We start from the raw sequence: 17,782 nt of genomic DNA on the forward strand, positions 1-17,782 counted from the left end.
CCACATAACAGCAGTCAAAGATAACACACACATTAGCGCTGCTCCAAGTCAGTCCAAAGGGTCCTGGACCAGCCTTTAAGTTGAGGAAATAAACTGATTCACAGCCTTGTAAAGCATTAGCAGCATAGACCAATACCACTCTCATGTCTGTATTGAAAATATGAAGCTAAAGTCAGGGGACATCTGAGCTCAGTGCAAAGACTGAAAACTTGTCTACCTCTGTCCAAAGTCAGCAAAAATCCACCCACCTCGAAACTGACTAATTAATATTGTAACATGTAAAAATTGTGTATTAGTGGTAGAAAGATTCTTTACCTTAATTCACAAAATTAACATCAAGCTGTAAATAATAAATCAAGTGAGAAGTACAGTCATTCATTTTCTCATAAGCTTACATACAATTGGACTTCTTTTTGCAACCAGTGGAATGTAGCTTCATAATTAATAGATAAGAGTGATATCATTCTCTGTTTCTGATCTAACTCAAGAAAGCATTGCTCAAATATTCCTGTCGGGCTTTTTTCAGCAGTTATTCTGGGATCTGTTCCTCTTCTCCAAGTATATGTGAATAAATGAGACAGACTCAACAGTGTTTTGAGAGATTCTCAGATTTCTGATCCAATCTATGTCCTTCAAGCAAGTTCATCAGCTGTACATAGAGAGTATAGTGCTGCTGTCTGTGGCTATTTACTATCTATGGATGAATTGACACATCTACTTGCTGGTGTTACTGGTGTCAAGGAAATTGAAAGCAGGCAGTGGTCGCTGTCAGAAATGTTACTGCTGTGGTTACTGACACTGTTTATTGCCTTCCCAAGATCAAGGTTGAAGGAGCTCCTCTCTTCCAGTTGCCCATGTTTTGTCAATTTACTTCACTCTGTGCCAGTAGGTTCCATAAATATATGTTTATACTCTCAAAACTCTTTGTAGCATGTTCTTAGCCACTGAGAATGAAAACGTAGAAGTACATCTAGCATGTTTAAGTTATATATTTCTAAGTCGGCCATTTTTTCTATGTGTCCCATGTATTTGATTACGGGTGCACCATGATCCCCCGTAGACAGGGAAATAAGGTGCCAACAACACTTTGCATGTTGATAGAACATGCCTTCCTGCAGGATCAGACCCTCTCAGATAGACCCCATTAAGTAAACCCAGAAATCAGCAGTAACAGCCTTTAGACTGACGACCCCCTTCTGCTACTGCAGCTTCCAGTCTGTATGACATTAATATTCATTTTCTTGGTTTTTAACGAAGGAGGCAACAGGCATGGGGTGCCCGGGGAGCACTGCGTTTAGCATCAATGGAGATACAGTCAAACAACCAAACAGAGAGGGGGAAGTTGGCTGTCTCCTTCCCCTGGGCTCCATATTAATGAGATAACGCCACACTGCAGCCAATTACAGCCACTTCCAGATAGATGCCTTTGGTCCAAGACAACCTCCCACCATAGGCTCAACCCCCACCTCCTCCCAGTCGCCATTCCTTTACTCGAGCATACATTCATCATTAGCACCTGACAAATACCCATATAGGACATACATTATACATTTGTTTTTTCAGAAAAAATAGCCACCAACAGGGGACTAAGGAATAAATCTAGTTCTAAAAACCATAACCAAACTGTCCCTTTAACCAATATAGATCCTACATGTTACAAGCATGTATTATTTCAATCACTTGTCAATTATCCATTCATCCATTTTCTGAACCACTCCTTTCAGGGTCATGGAGAGGATCCTGTGTACGCCCTGGAGAGGTCACCAATATATCACAGGGCCGACATACACAGACAACCACACACTATATAGTCTACAATTTACCGAACCTGCATTCTGCAGTTTTTGGACTATTAGAAATCCATACTGACAAGGAGACAGCATTCAAACTCAAAACACAAAAAGGCTGTAGTTGGCCAAGTTGGCTTTGAAACCATGACCTTCTTGCTGTGAGGTGACTGTCTTTGATAGTCAATTATGATTAATCAAGTCCTGCCCAAAAGAGTATTTGAAAAGTTTTGATCGTAGTTTCCAGTAAAGATGCCATTACACAGTTGTTCCAGACAGAAAACCTTTAAAATTTCATCCTCTAGGTGGCCAGTCTAGCATGACAAAAGACTCCAAATAAGAGTGCTCTTGAAAGTACCCCAGTATTTAAAAGGCCTTGTATATCCCATGTGAGATGGCTCATTAATTGTGCATTACAAAGCTGAGGCAGTGGAAATAAGGCTACCTGCCTGGCGTCACAACAGCCCTCATATTAGATGGTGCAACTACATGGTCCTTTGAAAAGGCAGGGTTAGTTGTATGGCTGTAGCCTATTCAGCACAATGGGAGTAAGCAGCAGCTGTTTGCCTACTGAACTCTGAATTGAGACTGAGAGCAATAATCATTGTCCAAGCTCCTTGGAAACAGGCTTCATGGTCTGATGGAATGTACATTTACCCAGAAATGCACTGATGCACAGCTGCTGTAAAATTACTACCAGTTTTACAGGGCAAGTTCTCATCTGACCCCATTAGAAGAAGTTTCCTTACATTGTTGTAACTTTGAATGAAACTTAAACTGATTGTGGCCTAAATGTCATGCAGAACAAGTATAATGTAGTATGTTTTCTATGAAGGCTGAAGATTGTGTTCTTTGCTTTTTATTATTTAGTATTTCTATATATTTTGGTCATATGGATTACCTTGTAAAATGTAAGGTTAAATAGACACAACCCTTATGTTGCAACAAAATGCAACATATAGGGGCTAAATCTTGTTAAGCAAAAAATCTTTGTATTTTGACATAATTTATGAGTGTGGCTATAAAAAAGGACTCAAACTGGCACAATCTGGCAACTGAAAAGTGTGTGCAGACAAAAGACTGGCCCACTTAGAGAGCAGAGGCAGACAGATACCAATAGGGGCCTGGGGACCTGAAAATCGTTGGGCTTGGCTGGTATTCAGGGTGAATCAGGGCCAGTAGTACGATGCATGGGCCCGATACAACTCAGGAGAGGGGGAGGGAGTGGCATGACTGGAATTAATTCCCTGTGATTGAGGCAATTGCCAAGGTTACTGCAGAGAATCAAACAGTGGAATGTCACAGGAAGTGTTGTTTCCAGAGGCACAGTATCCTTGGTCACAGCTCATACCAAGGAGATGCTAATGATAGCTTTATCTGGCATCACTTTGAAAAACTCGGAAAAAGCTTTTCCCACGAGGCAAACCTCTTTCTTAGGTAAGAACCATCAGAGTCTTATTTTCAAAGGAGATCTATTCAGCTCAGCCCTCTCAAGTATTTTATAATTTTGGATGTTTTAGGCACAGTGAAAAGATATCAGCAAAGAAAGAGAGGCATGTATATGTATCTAAACATTTGAGATGAAAAATTCAAACAGCGTTCCTCATTTGCAAAAATATGGGCTTCACCTAACCAAACTGAGCAACAGACGTGTTTTGCTAAATTAAAAATTCTGGTCTCTGTGATGCATCAGTATTGTACTGTAACTGTGGATAATTAGACCTTGCTCTAGGTTTGTAAGGAGCTAAGGAATTGGGTGTAATAACCAGAAACAGAAACCAGGCAACACAAGTCATTTCAGCCGAATGTAAATCAGATTGTAAACCTTGTGTAAACAAACTTTAAACCTTCTGTCAACTGTAAACACATCCCATGAGTCTTATCCAGTGGGACGCAGTCAGGGCCTTATGAGAGTGACATTTACTGATTGCAAACACAATAATTGCTCTATAATCTTTATGAAAGTGCTGAATTTCTACTATCAAAAACAGTGGTAGATAACCATATATATATATATATATATATCTCGCCCATTGCTAGCTGGGATAGGCTCCAGCCCCCCGCAACCCCGAAATGGGATGCGCGGGTATAGAAGATGAATGAATGAATGAATATATATATATATATATACTTTTTTTTTTTTCACCATAAAGTCTACTTTTATTATACTTATAAATTGTTTCTGAAAGAGATGTTCATTCAATATGTTCAATATGTCTCAGCCAGTGGTGGAAGAAGTATTTAGATTCTTTACTCAAGTAAAAGTAGAATTAAGTCCTGCATTCAAAACCTTACTTGTGTGAAAAGATGTAAGTATTAACAAAATGTACTTAAAGTATCAAGATTGTGCATATCTGTAGCATTGCTGTCCTGTGACAAGCCATGTATCTCTAACAAGTCAACTTTTCATGAGAAGAAAAACTCTGTTTTAGATGGGTGACAATGAATTATTTATTTAAAAATAACTGCCATATGTTTAGAAGTAGGAAAATATTCTCAACCCTTAAAGAAACACTTTCCCTTCAGAGAAATGTGACAAATGACAAATGTAGGGGAGTAAAAAATATAATATTTGCCCCTGAAGTGTTGAGGAGTGGAAGTATAAAGCTGCATAAAATGGAAATACTCATGTACAGTTAAGTGTAGTCCCAATAGTCCAGTGTTGTCCAGTACAACACAAAGTGAAACGGATTGCAGTTATAATGAATTGCAGTAGATTGCTTAAGTATCTAATAAAGTCACTACAGAGCTCCACCAGGAGTCTATAGCTGCTGATATAGCATCCGGCCACTAGGGGCAGCAATGTGGACAGCCCGCCTTTCAGTCAGTCAGCAATGAAGACATTACAAACCGTTTTGCGTTTGAATGTGTTATGTCGGCGTTAATGGATTCACCTGCACTCTTTTGGAGTAAGTGCTCGTTTTGTTTGTTCACAGACAGCTTGACACTGATGTAGTTTAAACAGAACTTTAGCTGAGAAGTTCCCCTCTGTTCCGGCGGGTTCACAATTTCAACGTACGTCCAATTAGCAACTTAATTAGCAAAAACCGTTTAGCTAGCATCCACGTAGTGATAAGTGACCTGACATTCCCGCGAAGTGGAATGCAAAAAGTCCCCAAAATGTCAAGTTTGTGCCAGTGAAACACTGTGGGGACAGAACATCAGCAACAGGTACTGTCGCCAGTTAACCTCACTGCCAGAGGTAGCCACAATCAGACATCAGCAGCGAAGATAGTGGTAATGTTGGAGCAGACACATTAGTCCCGCCGCCAGCATCACGGCTGTCATCAGCAACGGAAGTAGTGTTTGCTTGGCAACGCCTGAGAACGATAGCTCCTGTGGGGCAGATAAAGCAAAGATGAGAGGGAAGTTGGCGGGCCAGCAGTCGGGACAAGCCGGAAGAAGAATACAGCCAGCAGTAGCTCCATGTACACACAGATGGCAGGCTACGTTGAAAATGGTGATGGGACGTCTCATCTGTGTCAGCCAGGAAATCAGCAAAAGGATTTCAGTATTTATTCAGATTCAAAATGAAGGAGGAGGTTTTATGGAGTTTGTCAAGGAAGCAGCTTCATCAAGCCCATGCAGTCTGACAGAATAGGGCTGACCAATGTGTGGGACGCTGACCTGGACAGAAAACAAATCTTCCCTTACCAGTGACCTGTTGCGATGCTGCCCTCCAGACAAACTGTACAAAGAGAATTGTTTATTTAATCACCATCAGCAGGTTTGGCAGTGACTGTATATTGCTGTCATTGGCCCAAAACTGTCTGACTGTGCTGTCACTGCTGGCTATGGAGTCCGACCAGGTGTGATCAATGGACTTTGAGGACTGGATCATTTTGCACTCACAAGGTCAAGGAAGAAACTCTTCGAAAGGTAAGATCTTCCTCGATTAACTCTGTGCAGTGTGATGCAGTTTGGTGGTCAGATGTTTGTTTATTGTGCAGTATTTAGAGCTTGGTTATTGAATGTTTATCAGGGCTGGTTTCTGTTTGGCTTGGTTGCGCTGCTTGTGATGCTTAATGAACTTCGGTTTTGTTGTGGATTCATCTCTATGTGACATTGTTTTCAGATGCTGCAGTTTGCACTGTCACATCAGCCTGTTGTTGTGCTCAGTGGTTGGTGTTATTGCTCTTTGACAGTCCTTTCCTGCCACGAGTGGAGTAGCACTTCTTAGTGCTGAAGTTGTGGTGGGCTGCAGCGGTCATTCAGATGTGCTATCATTTCCAACTGTAATTATGCAACTTTACACAACTTAGATGTGGATGCTGTTTTTCTCTTTTGGGAGTTAGGCCTCACAGTATTCAATGGTGTGCCTTAGTGTGTTTTGGAACATGAGGTTATCAGAGTGTATATTTGTACATTGGGAGTGCAATGTGACAGCTTATGTTGGCATGGAAATACTACTATGCAAAGCATTGTAATTTACTACTACACGCAGTAACCCCTTGGGTTAAACTATAGTATTTAGTTACTGTATGTGTACAGTAAATCTATGGAGTAAATTAAAAAGTATGCTAAATTATTGCGATGTACATTAAACAAAACAATACTATTCTATTAATATTTACTTTTTAATTACTACTCATTACAAAATGCACAGTAACTCTACTCTGGCTGCAATGAACTATTGTTTTCATCACTCATTAATCAGCTGATTATTTTCCTCAGTTAATCAATTAATTGGTTCATCTATAAAATCAGGACATAGTGAAAAATATCCTTCACAATTTTCCTTTTTGCTTGAAAGATAATTTAAATGATTGATCAAATATTAGAATAGTTGCCACTGACTACTCATCTGTCTATGCTGTAGATGCATGTTCAACTACAAAAAGTGGTACTGAGGTCCACAGTGTTTTGTTTGTCAGTATGATTCTTTTTTACCTAGTTGCTTATCTAGGCTTGCTATGTGCATTTATTGGGGATCAAACACCAAATTGTCGACTGCGAGCTCTCCAGACCAATGGAGGGGGTGGAACCAACCAATGTGCCATAGAGAAGAGAGGTGGATTGTACCGCTGTCGATGTTTGAGAGGTTTATATAAACATTTTGATACACTGGTCATTCTTTGCTCAGGAAAGGGTGAACTCTGGGTGCAGAAACACACATCAAAATCGTGTGAGAAAGAGAGCGTTGAGGGGACAAGGACAAATGGGATGAAAGTGATAACTCTAATAATTTCAAGAAATGAGATGAGTTATTTGAGGTCATCTCGTAATACATCTGTGGAGCAGCTGCAATCATTCTCCTCCTTGATTTTATTCAGTTTGACCAAGTTTAATTACTCAGTCCTGACAAGTGTGCATAACGCTCTGCATACAACTCATCTTTATTCCCCCTGTTCATCAAAGTTTTGCTCACTACTCTGTAGAAAGTTGGTATTCTGGCATTATGGATCTAAACATCAATTATCAGATGTTTAATAGGTAACTGTCTGCCATATTATAGTTGGGGCTAACACGTTTGATCAGAGTATGACTACTCTTTTTTTCTCGCACTTTAATAAGTTGATGTGAGAATTTACTTCAGTTAGAGCAGAGACCTGAACAGAGGCTGTTTATTTGACTGAGAGCAAACTGCAAAGCTTGAAAAATAAATTGATGACAGCTGCACTGAGTGTCTTTAGTCATGTTTCAAAATATTATCAGCACGAACATCTGATTAGTTCACTAGATGGGAGTGGTAAACATACCATACCACAGCAAGTTTGCATACTAATTTTGTTTAAGTCGTATTAATGAGTGATTGATGTAAATTCAACTGACTCATTGCATGATGGATAGGAAGGATTTTTGTCTTTCAGTGTGGTCATGCTGTAAGGAAAAGAATAGAAAGCAAAAAATGAAGATGCATCTAGACTCATTTTGTAATCTAACTGGAGCACACTAAATTAAGCCTCATTAGAAATGCTCTTCAGTGAAAGGTTGATTGCTAAGTATTTTGTCACAGTAGTTATACTACGAACAAAATGCAGGGTCTTACTCACATCTGCAGGGGTTGCACTACAGTTGAATCAGATTTTTCCCCAAAATAATGTACATGCAAGGGCCCTCAATTCCAAAATAAACAGCCGAATGACTTTGTAGAGCATTATTATAGAGTGATAGTATAATTTAGAGCACAGTTCGTCTGGTCCAGAGGAAATGGAGGTCCGGCAAATGTGAATTTGTGAGGCCTTGACTTGGTGGAAATTGCACTGCAGTAGAAATGGGATTCAAAATTGGGAGATATCGAGAATATGCTTTTTATTATAGAGAGGGAGTGCGAATTACCCTCCCTAAGAACTTAATTTGTTTTAGCAAACTGTACAGTGGAGAGAGATGAGAATTTGGCACAGAGTGATCAGGAGAGCCCCAGGAGGTCTCAGATCTGCATATTCCTCTAATTGTGTCACATGCCTGCAAAAACACTGTATACTCTAAAAGCAGTAGTGCACAATTTATACTTTGAAATAGTCTTTAATAGAAGTTGGGACAGTGTTTGAAATACATTTTCTAGACACAAGCACCCCCTGTAGAATTCATTCGCATCTGAGATCTTGCCATTCTTGTTCTCAACCTGGCACGCTGGCAGTTGTGCATTTCAATTGAACCACAAATTAACAGTCACATTTACGAGAGGCACATTATGACTTGAAAAATACTGGCAGTATGATGATGCATACATAATATCACTTGAATGATGAGTGATGACAGAAGTAACAACCAGTTTGAAATCTAATATGAGAAAGACTACAAAAATAAACAGTACTAAATGTCTCCTGTATGAAATGTAATATCAAAGCGATTGCAAGCAGAGACACTTGGCTACACAGGGGTACAATACCTGTTTGGAAGCGTAGCGGCAGTGTAATTCATATCCTCATCCTGGCTGTTTTTTTTTTTTTTATCACTTTTTGTTCTACGCAGAAAAATAAAGTAAGATAAATACAACAATCCAAATCAGCTTTGTTGGCCAAGTATGTGCACATGCAATGAATTTGACTCCAAGAACAGTTTTCACCAAGATGGACAGAATAAGGTATACAGCTAAAAACACAAATAACAAAGCTGAACAAAGATTGATACGCATACACATGTAACTTCAATATGTATATTAATGGTGAAAAAATATAGATGCTTATAAAAATATTTATAAAAAGTTAACAACATTCAGTATCTATATACAAGCCAAAGTATTGCTGTAACTTGTAAACAACAATCCAGTAGTGCAAGGTTGCAGAGTGCTGGAATAACTATTGAATGATTAATATAAGGGGCTACTTAATAAACATGAAGTGGGGGGTGTATGTATGTACAGTATGTATGTTTACATGTCTGTATACAGTATATACAGGATGGTTGGAGTTATATTTAACATCGATGATGATGATATGTACATGTTGAAAAACAGTGTGCACTTTAAAATATATAATTTATAGGTACAGTGGATGTTTTAGTGTTGCCGGTTAAATAAAATTCTCACCAAAATAAGACTGTAGATGCATCAAATTCAAAATAGAATGAGACTTGATGAAGTGGCGATGAATCAGAATGGAAAAAACGTGAAACACATTTTATGAGGATTTAATTAAGACTATATTCTGACTTACCGCTTGAATTATTGTGAATGTAATGATACGTGTACTACACACACACGCACACACACACACACACACACACACACACACACACACACATACACACATAATATACATATACATACATACATACATACATTTAACCAGATACAGATACAAATCACTATACTTGACACCCCCTAAAGGAATACACAGCACAACATAATCAAAAACAGGGCACTGCTTTTGGCATTTCCTTTACACCTTTAATTTACTTGGAAAAAAAGAAATAGCACATCAGTTGAGACTGTTTTGCCTGGAGACCATAAGCTATGGTAACACTAGAATCAACTCAAAACTCCCCTTGGCAATGACTGTCCAATTTTGAGAGGCCGTTGTTGCCTCTGTCCCTGGAACATCTCTTTGTGGCAGAGGTGTGTTCCATAGTGACAATTTGCCATTAGGTCTAAGTAATGCGATGTGGGCAGACAGAGGCACCCTTTGCTCTACCTGTTTCTTCCCACAAGGCACAGAGAGGCTCCTGTCTTGTCAAGGTCAACTTCCCTTTCAAGCAGACAGCACTTCAAACTGCAGGGACTGCAGTCACCTCTGAGCCACCTAGGTGCCTCGCAGAGAGCCTTGGCCCTCTCACCTCTTGCAATTACTGCCTAGAACACCACACTGCTGTTGCATCTGCAGGAGCTGTAAAGACAGGAGAGAAGTGTAAACAAAGAGGTGGTGTAGATGAACCACTGACACTTTTGGCCAATTACTCATGTCTGTGGTCTGCAATTGGCTGTCTGGAAGGGAGAAAATGGGTCTGAAGTGAAACATCATTGAGGGCCAACTACAGTAAATCTAATTTTGTTATGTTTTCCCTCCATACCGTCATTGCAAACAAAGATTTGTCCAGGATTTGCTGTATAAAGCTGGCATCCAGAATGATTGTCGGTTGGTAAATGGTTGATGTGCCCATCTGTGAAATATTATAAAACACTGAGAACAAGGACTTGTACCTTTTGAAGTCTATCTCAGACCATCTCTGTACCGAAATGTACCTCAGCATACACTTACATTAGTTAACAGTGCCAAGAAGTCTGTTGAAAAGACTGTGGTGTACTGGGAACAATGTTTTTTTTTTTGCAGTGGTTGTTTAAAGTAAATGGCAGACTTCCACATAAATTCCACATTGACACTATTATCTGTGCTGCAGACCCCAGAACTCTCCATTTACCTCAGAATCAAAATAAAACCTGCTTATCGCCAAGTACATGTGCACATACAATTAATACATAGTAGAGGGTTGTTTTAGCCAATTAGATTAGGTAGCATGTGTGAGTGCATAACCATAACCTTACAGTATTTAGGCTGATACAGCTCTGTCTACATTACTGTGTACTCAGCTCTTTGTGCACAGCAGAGTGCCCATAAATACTAAATTATGATGAATAAAACCTTGGAGTGATAAAAATGTACAGCACAAATGAATTTATAGCAGAAAATTGACATGATGTACATGCAGATATCCACAGTTGTACTTTTCTATTATCGTATATTGTAGATAGTACACTTAGTGGCCATTTTATTAGGTACACCTGTACAATCTAATGCAGTCCAATACAACTACTTCTATAATGTTCAGCTTTTGGAGACGGTCATTGAGGTGTTAATTGAATTATATGTCTTGACATTGAGGTCTTCATATTGGACTGCATTTTATTCAGAGGTGTTCCTACACCCTCACATATGTACGCAGAAAAATTAGAAACACCTCTCAGGTACAAGTACAGTCCAGTACAACACCACCTTTGACTATGGCCTCATTTTGGACCAATCAGTGAGGAACTACTGGCAGGTTGGGCATGGTTTATGTGTGACGATAGCACAGGATTACTGTAGATGCTGCTATAGCATGAATTATATCAGAACTGGAGAGTATTTCTTCACTGAAAGTAGAGCAAAGAATGGCACAGAAGGCTTTTTTTTCAATGGAAAAGATGTTTTCACCCTTCTCCAGATGTTTGGCAAGAGTCCTTTTACAACATCATTCATGTGGTTCATTGATGTGATTGGTTGAAGTTAGTCCGTGATAGGTGGTGATAGACAGATGGTTCATCCAATCACCTGGCAAGTCTTTTTTTTAAAGTGCCTGCCCTTTTCCAAACTGTTCCCAAGGACGACTTCCCAGATGGTTCTGTGTAACAAACCATCTGGTGTGTCGGGTTACAAAAATTGAAAATCATAAACTTTGTGAAGATAGGCATTATGACAGAACTGTTGGATAGAATTACATTACATTGTACAGGTGTACCTAATATAGTGGCCACTGTGTGTATGTGCAGATTCACATCAGTGTACATATCTACTTAGTTAAATCAGGCATCATAAGTAAAGATATTTGCTCTTTGGGGAGATGGCTATAAAAATGTTTTACTTGTTCTTGGAAGTGTTGATGTTGGCAGTTCTATAGCATATTCCCACTGAGAGAACTTGGAAAATGTTCTGGCTGGTGTGAGAGGGGTCAGTGAAGAGATGTGTATTTAAGTGCAATTCTTGATCCCAGTTTTGTACAGGCCTGAAAGGAAAGCGAGTTGCATACAGTGATTTTCTCAGCTGATTGGATGATGCACCACAGTCGGGTCCTCTCATGTTGGATGGCCGCTGCAAAATGGTCAGTTACAGTGAGAGATGGAATGGAGTGACCGATGGCAGTTAGTTTCTGTACAATTCTGAATCATCAGGATGGAGAGGATGTCATTTTTACTCACTTGTGATGTTCAATGTCTGCTTGTTGCAGGTCCTCCACACAATTTTTGTTGTTATTAAGGTGATTCAGTGCCACATGGTGTGGTGTCACTGATGACCCGTCAAATCAGCTCTTTCTCTTCCCTTCAACAGCAGTCAGTGGCTCCTCCAAAAAAAAAAACACTCTGCACAATGTGACACTTCTGTGTCACAAAATGTGTCTACAATGAAAAATACTGTCTCTTTTTCCTGCTTGAGGGGTTTGTATCAAAGATCAAACAGCTGACATATCCACAAATGCTTAGTGGGCTTTTAAAGAGGATCATGTCTACATTGCTTGGTAAAGCCATACACACAGATGTGACTGCACCAAGCACCTTAAGAATTTGACCTAGCCTGAGAGTAAGGGCCTTCCAAGTGCAAATCTCCATCATCCCTGAAACTGATACTGTGCCTTTTCAGTTCGGTAGGCAGTCACCAAAATACCAAATACATGAGAGCCAGTGAGACAGCAAGCTTGATTTCTTAGCATTCAGGTTTGGCACAACAGATCACTCCACTTCCATCATATAAAGGTGAATGTCCAGTTCGACAAGTTCATAATATAATGCATATGAGCCATGCATGGAAGTGGAGACACAATCCAAACTGGATTATAACCAGACCATGTTTGACTGATTCTTAGGACATTTTGTCCTAAGAATGTCAGTAAAGTTGGGGCTGTGAATATAACAGAATTTGTATGAATTTGGCAAACCTTCACCCATGTAATGTTAGGGACATATTTATTTTAAGTCACTCTTTCAGAAAAAGAAAATATCCTATGTATTCTGATCAACAAATGAATGGTATTGCAAAATGACTGAAAGAAGGGAAAAGTTGACAAAGTCAGATAGAAAACCTATTACTGTTCTCCTTCACGGTTTCTACCATACCTCCTGTGTTCTTGTGAATTAACTTTCAAGGGCAGAGAGTTTCAGCAAATATTTCATTTCCCAAGATGGCCATCACTCAAGCTATCGCTTGAACAACTCAAATCTTGTCTTTTGTAAAGGAAAAAGGGGAAAAGATGGAGGGTATACAGAAAGTGGAAGATGACTGAGATTGCTTTGTGGGTTTTTTCAAGTGTCAATATCGGGAGACAGAAGTTGGAAAGCGGAGAATGAAACCTTTGTGTTTGCTCGGATATCAGTGGACAATGCATTTTCAAACATATCATTATATGGTATTGGAAGTAAAGTGAAGTCTAATGATTATTTATTGAAATCACACCTGTGCACATAATTTCAGGGGTTTCATTTCATCTAATTATGATAAATAGGACCTATTTTGAGGATAAAAAGAAAACTGCCTGTGACACAGTGTTAAATGTTATTTTTTGCTTACTTCAAATGTGTCTATTTTTAATTGATTGGGTCTTTCTTGGCTAGTTTGTCCATTAATCATTTGATGGTGTGAGCAACATGGCAGTTACCCAGCAGTGATGTAAATTGGGCTTCAAAGGGAAGGTTTATTTTTAAATTCAGAGTGCTAGCGGTTCTTATTCAGGTTGATTATGCCTACATACAAAGGATCGACGAAAACTATTAAAGAACAAGCAGCAGCGTGTGGAATCAATGCATTCCATTTCCTTTACACATGTTGGATTCTTTGTGCTCAAAGGAAACAGTGTGATGGGCCTCATCATGGCACTTTGAAGCGTAATGGTCTGTTTTCATAAAGCGTATCAGTATGCTGATAACAGTGTCAGCATTTCCTCGGCTGAATTAGGTATGTTGACAACAGACAAGAGTAAAACAAAACAGACTGCACAATCTGGATTTTAAAATGGGAGGGCACTCAAACAGTTATTGTACCTCTGTGTAACATGCCTGTTTTCTCACTCTATTAAAAAGATCATCTTCTTTTTTAAAAATATTTTGGCCAGGACAGCACAAAAGTACTGTGTGTAAAATGCATGCTTCCATGGGGGGGGGGGGTGTTTGGCGTTGTGAACAAGGCTCTAGAGGTCAGCGTCTTACTGCTGCCGCTTTCACCATGTTGAAACAAGAGGCAGAAGGTCAGATTACCCCCACCAGGATATGAAAAGAGAAAACAGTGCATTAGCCAGCCTTTGTTCCCCTAACATACATGGACTTTTCCCACTGGTGCTGCTGTTTCATTGTCCCCAGGGTCTTAACGGGTCACAGGCTTTAGGGTAAAGAAGGACAGGGGGTTGTCATACTGCTTTCCAAAGGTCAGTGCCTACGTCGGTCATACCCCTAAGCCATCAATGGGAAACAACTGTTGCTCCACTATCGCAATACAGGGATATTAAAGCTATTCATCTCGACGCCCTGCCTCTGCCGACAGCTCAGAGGGGCTCTGATGCATGCTTAATACACTAATCACACTCTCTCCCTTGGACCCATATTTGCTGCTCTAATGTCTTTCTCTCTCTGTTTTTCTCTATCTCATAACTTTGATAACCCAAAACATGCAAACACAAATTGACACGTAGTACACTCACAAAACTACTGACATCCCCTGCACAAATACAGCATTGTGCGTCTTCTGCTGTCTCACACCCAGAAACCCACTCAGAGCAGACAAACAGTGGTGTGTCTTCAGGAGACTTTTTTATTTTTCGAATGCAGAGGACTACGGTGAGGGCTATTTTGGTGTCTGAAGCCATGGACCCATTTTACACCACCTTCTGTCTGTCCATTAGTTGTCTACATATCAAATTACGTGGGCTGAGTGTGTGTGTGCATGTGGTTGCTGGTACTGTGCATTTTCTAATAGACCTGCTCATGTAACTGACATGATACTATTACTTAGGCCTGGACACTTTCACATGTGGTTACCATTTGTTTTTGTGCTAAAGTGTTATTGCTGCAACAATTGCGTTAATGATTGCTTAAGCTGTTTTTTGGATTGGATTGGAATCGGTGGTATGTAAAATCTAAATCTAAATATACAATGATATAAAAAATGTAAAGCAACAAATATTCAGTTGTGAAGCGGGAACTGGGCAATGTTTGGCATTAGTATTCAATTAGCATAATTACTTAAATGGTTAATCAATGAGCAACATTTTTACAGGTTAATTTATTGATTGGTTGACTGATCGTTTTAGCTCAAGTTCAACGTCAACAATCAGGTAACAGTCTTATAAAGCATAGCCGACATTATTTTCTTTCAGTATATTTCAGGAGACATGCATATTGATTCTTACACGATCAAAAGAAATTGCTGTAATCCATAAAAAAACCCCTATATTTTACTATGTGAGGAAGTGCTGCCCAGAAATTCACAGAACAACCATTTACTCTTTCCCAACTGTTCATACTACCTAAATGCATATTGACACACCAACACTCATGAGTGATAGTAATGGCATGGCAGGCGCTATGGGAGAAAGTCCCACACATCTTTCAATTGTACTGATTGTACTGATGCTCAGTATGCAGCAAACTGAAGGTTGATGGATCGATTGCTGTGGCAATTTTCATTTGAAGCTGTTCATAGCAGCTGTTGTGAATCGATGGCTTTTAATAACTGCATGGTGGGACTTTCTTCTTGGCTATTATTGTCAGTGATCTTTTTGACCATCCCTCCAGAACACAGCATCTGACAGTGTGATGGTTGGTTGCCACTAACCAGTTCTTGTATCACAGGCAGTGGTCTACTAAAACTTATTTCCCAACCATTTTAACACTTGAAAGTTAGAAGTTAAATATCAATGCTAAGTAATGGCATGTCTTTACTTTTGCTGTTTCTAACTTTTCATTTGCCCAGTGCCCACTCTCTGGTTTTATCTGTTTTACTCTTCTCTATAAATGCCCACTGACAGCTTTGCTCATAAGTGGCAGAACACCAACACATCCAATTCCAATATAAATGCATGTTTTTGTCTGTTATCTTTTCTAAATGTTATTCTACAGATAAAAATATAGTTCTCCTCCTCCCATGCCACGAGCTATAATAACCCTCTACTTTCATGCACATTTCGTGGTGCCTCGGTTTTTCCTCACTGCAAAGTGCACATGTTTTCTGACATCAAAATGAATGACACTCAATTGCAAGGACATTGCATTGTGCTAAAAAGCCACTCACACCTTTGGTCATGGAAATTCTCCGACAACAGTGTTCACAAAACCTGTTTTGGCTTATATGTGGAGTGAAACCAAATGCATCAAACTGAACTGTGCCCTGCATGCCTTTGCTTTGCTACACTTCCATGGTGACATACTGTAGGTTAATAGAAAGGCTGGTTCAGTGTTATGGTTTCAAGGTTAATGCTTTATTCTATATAATGTTAGTACATTAGTTGGGAACTAGTTTTGTGATATCTAAACACTTGTTTTTTGAGAGGATTTCAGATAATCGTAAAGTTCTCAATCATAACAATGCACCACAACAACAGTTACTACTACTCACAGAGATAGACCCAGTCAAATGATTGAACTATCCTTTTACTTTGCAGTGCTTACATGGCACGCTATGATGCTAAAGCTAAAAAAAAGAAACCATTCCATTCCATTCAAACACAGGTCTTAAGATGTTCTGCGCTCTTTAGGAGGGATTGGTGAGCCCGTCCTGATTGGCTGAACTAGCACGTGCACATTTCATTGCATGCCTCTCAAAAGTGAATGGGTTAGCCCATATTGTCTGTCAACTGTTGACTGGTGCTGCTGGAATGTGTTCAGCAGTTTGGATGTGTAAAGCAACATTTTTACCTTGATTTTTGCTACATAATATCCCACAACTAGGCATTGCTGTTCTCCCCATTTGGTCGCACTTTTAACCTCCTTTCTTGGCCGTGATGAACTTGTTCCCTAATGTGAAACAATTTTTTTTGCCTTCAAGTGCCCAAAGCAAACAAATTATGACTGCTCTATTAAACAGATCACTGCAACATGGGTATGTGCATGAAGGGAGAAGGGTCCCCACCAGCAGGAATGAGACAATCAACCATGCTCACCCCTAATGTTATTCTCCATTTTTTGTGATTCATTTAGAAGCTATTAACACAAGATGATGCATGTTAGTGTAATCAGAATTTCCCTAAGCATGTTGGTTAAGAAAGTCACAGAAAGTGAGTCATTTAATGTTCGTCTAATGTTCCCCTTACAGATTTTTTACTCATTTTGACTGTTAGTGCTGCACAGTCTAAGCTTCATTACCTCACAAACACATTAGACTCAATTTTTGCTTTTTTTTGTAATTCAATTTTTTTTAAATCAAGTATTATGATAAATAAATATAATCCAACACAAGACAAAATATTACAAAATAGAAAAAATACAATTTCTGTTAGTTTAAGATATATATGTACCAACATAAATGGAGTAACACATTTTCATTAAAAAGTGTGACTATTTTAATTTCATTTTGTTTCTTTGTTTATATATACTTTAAAAATTGAGACCAGACTTTATTAATTTCCCTTAGTAATTATTAATCTGTCATTGATTTTAGCCAATAATGACAGAGAACAGTCCTCAAAGCTCCAACAATGCTTGCCAAAGGAAGTCCAAATTTTGATTTTGATATACCAAGTGGTAGGAGAGATCTGTGTCTTAATAAGCACAACTGGGGATATTCTGCCAATGGTTTATGCAACCCACAATCACAATAAAAGAAGAAAAGTACTTGCTTCATTTTCACACCTCCTACAGTAATTGCTATCCATGAGTCCCC

The sequence above is a fragment of the Chaetodon auriga genome, chromosome 9 (assembly GCF_051107435.1).
Source record: "Chaetodon auriga isolate fChaAug3 chromosome 9, fChaAug3.hap1, whole genome shotgun sequence".
Classification (NCBI taxonomy): domain Eukaryota; kingdom Metazoa; phylum Chordata; class Actinopteri; order Chaetodontiformes; family Chaetodontidae; genus Chaetodon; species Chaetodon auriga.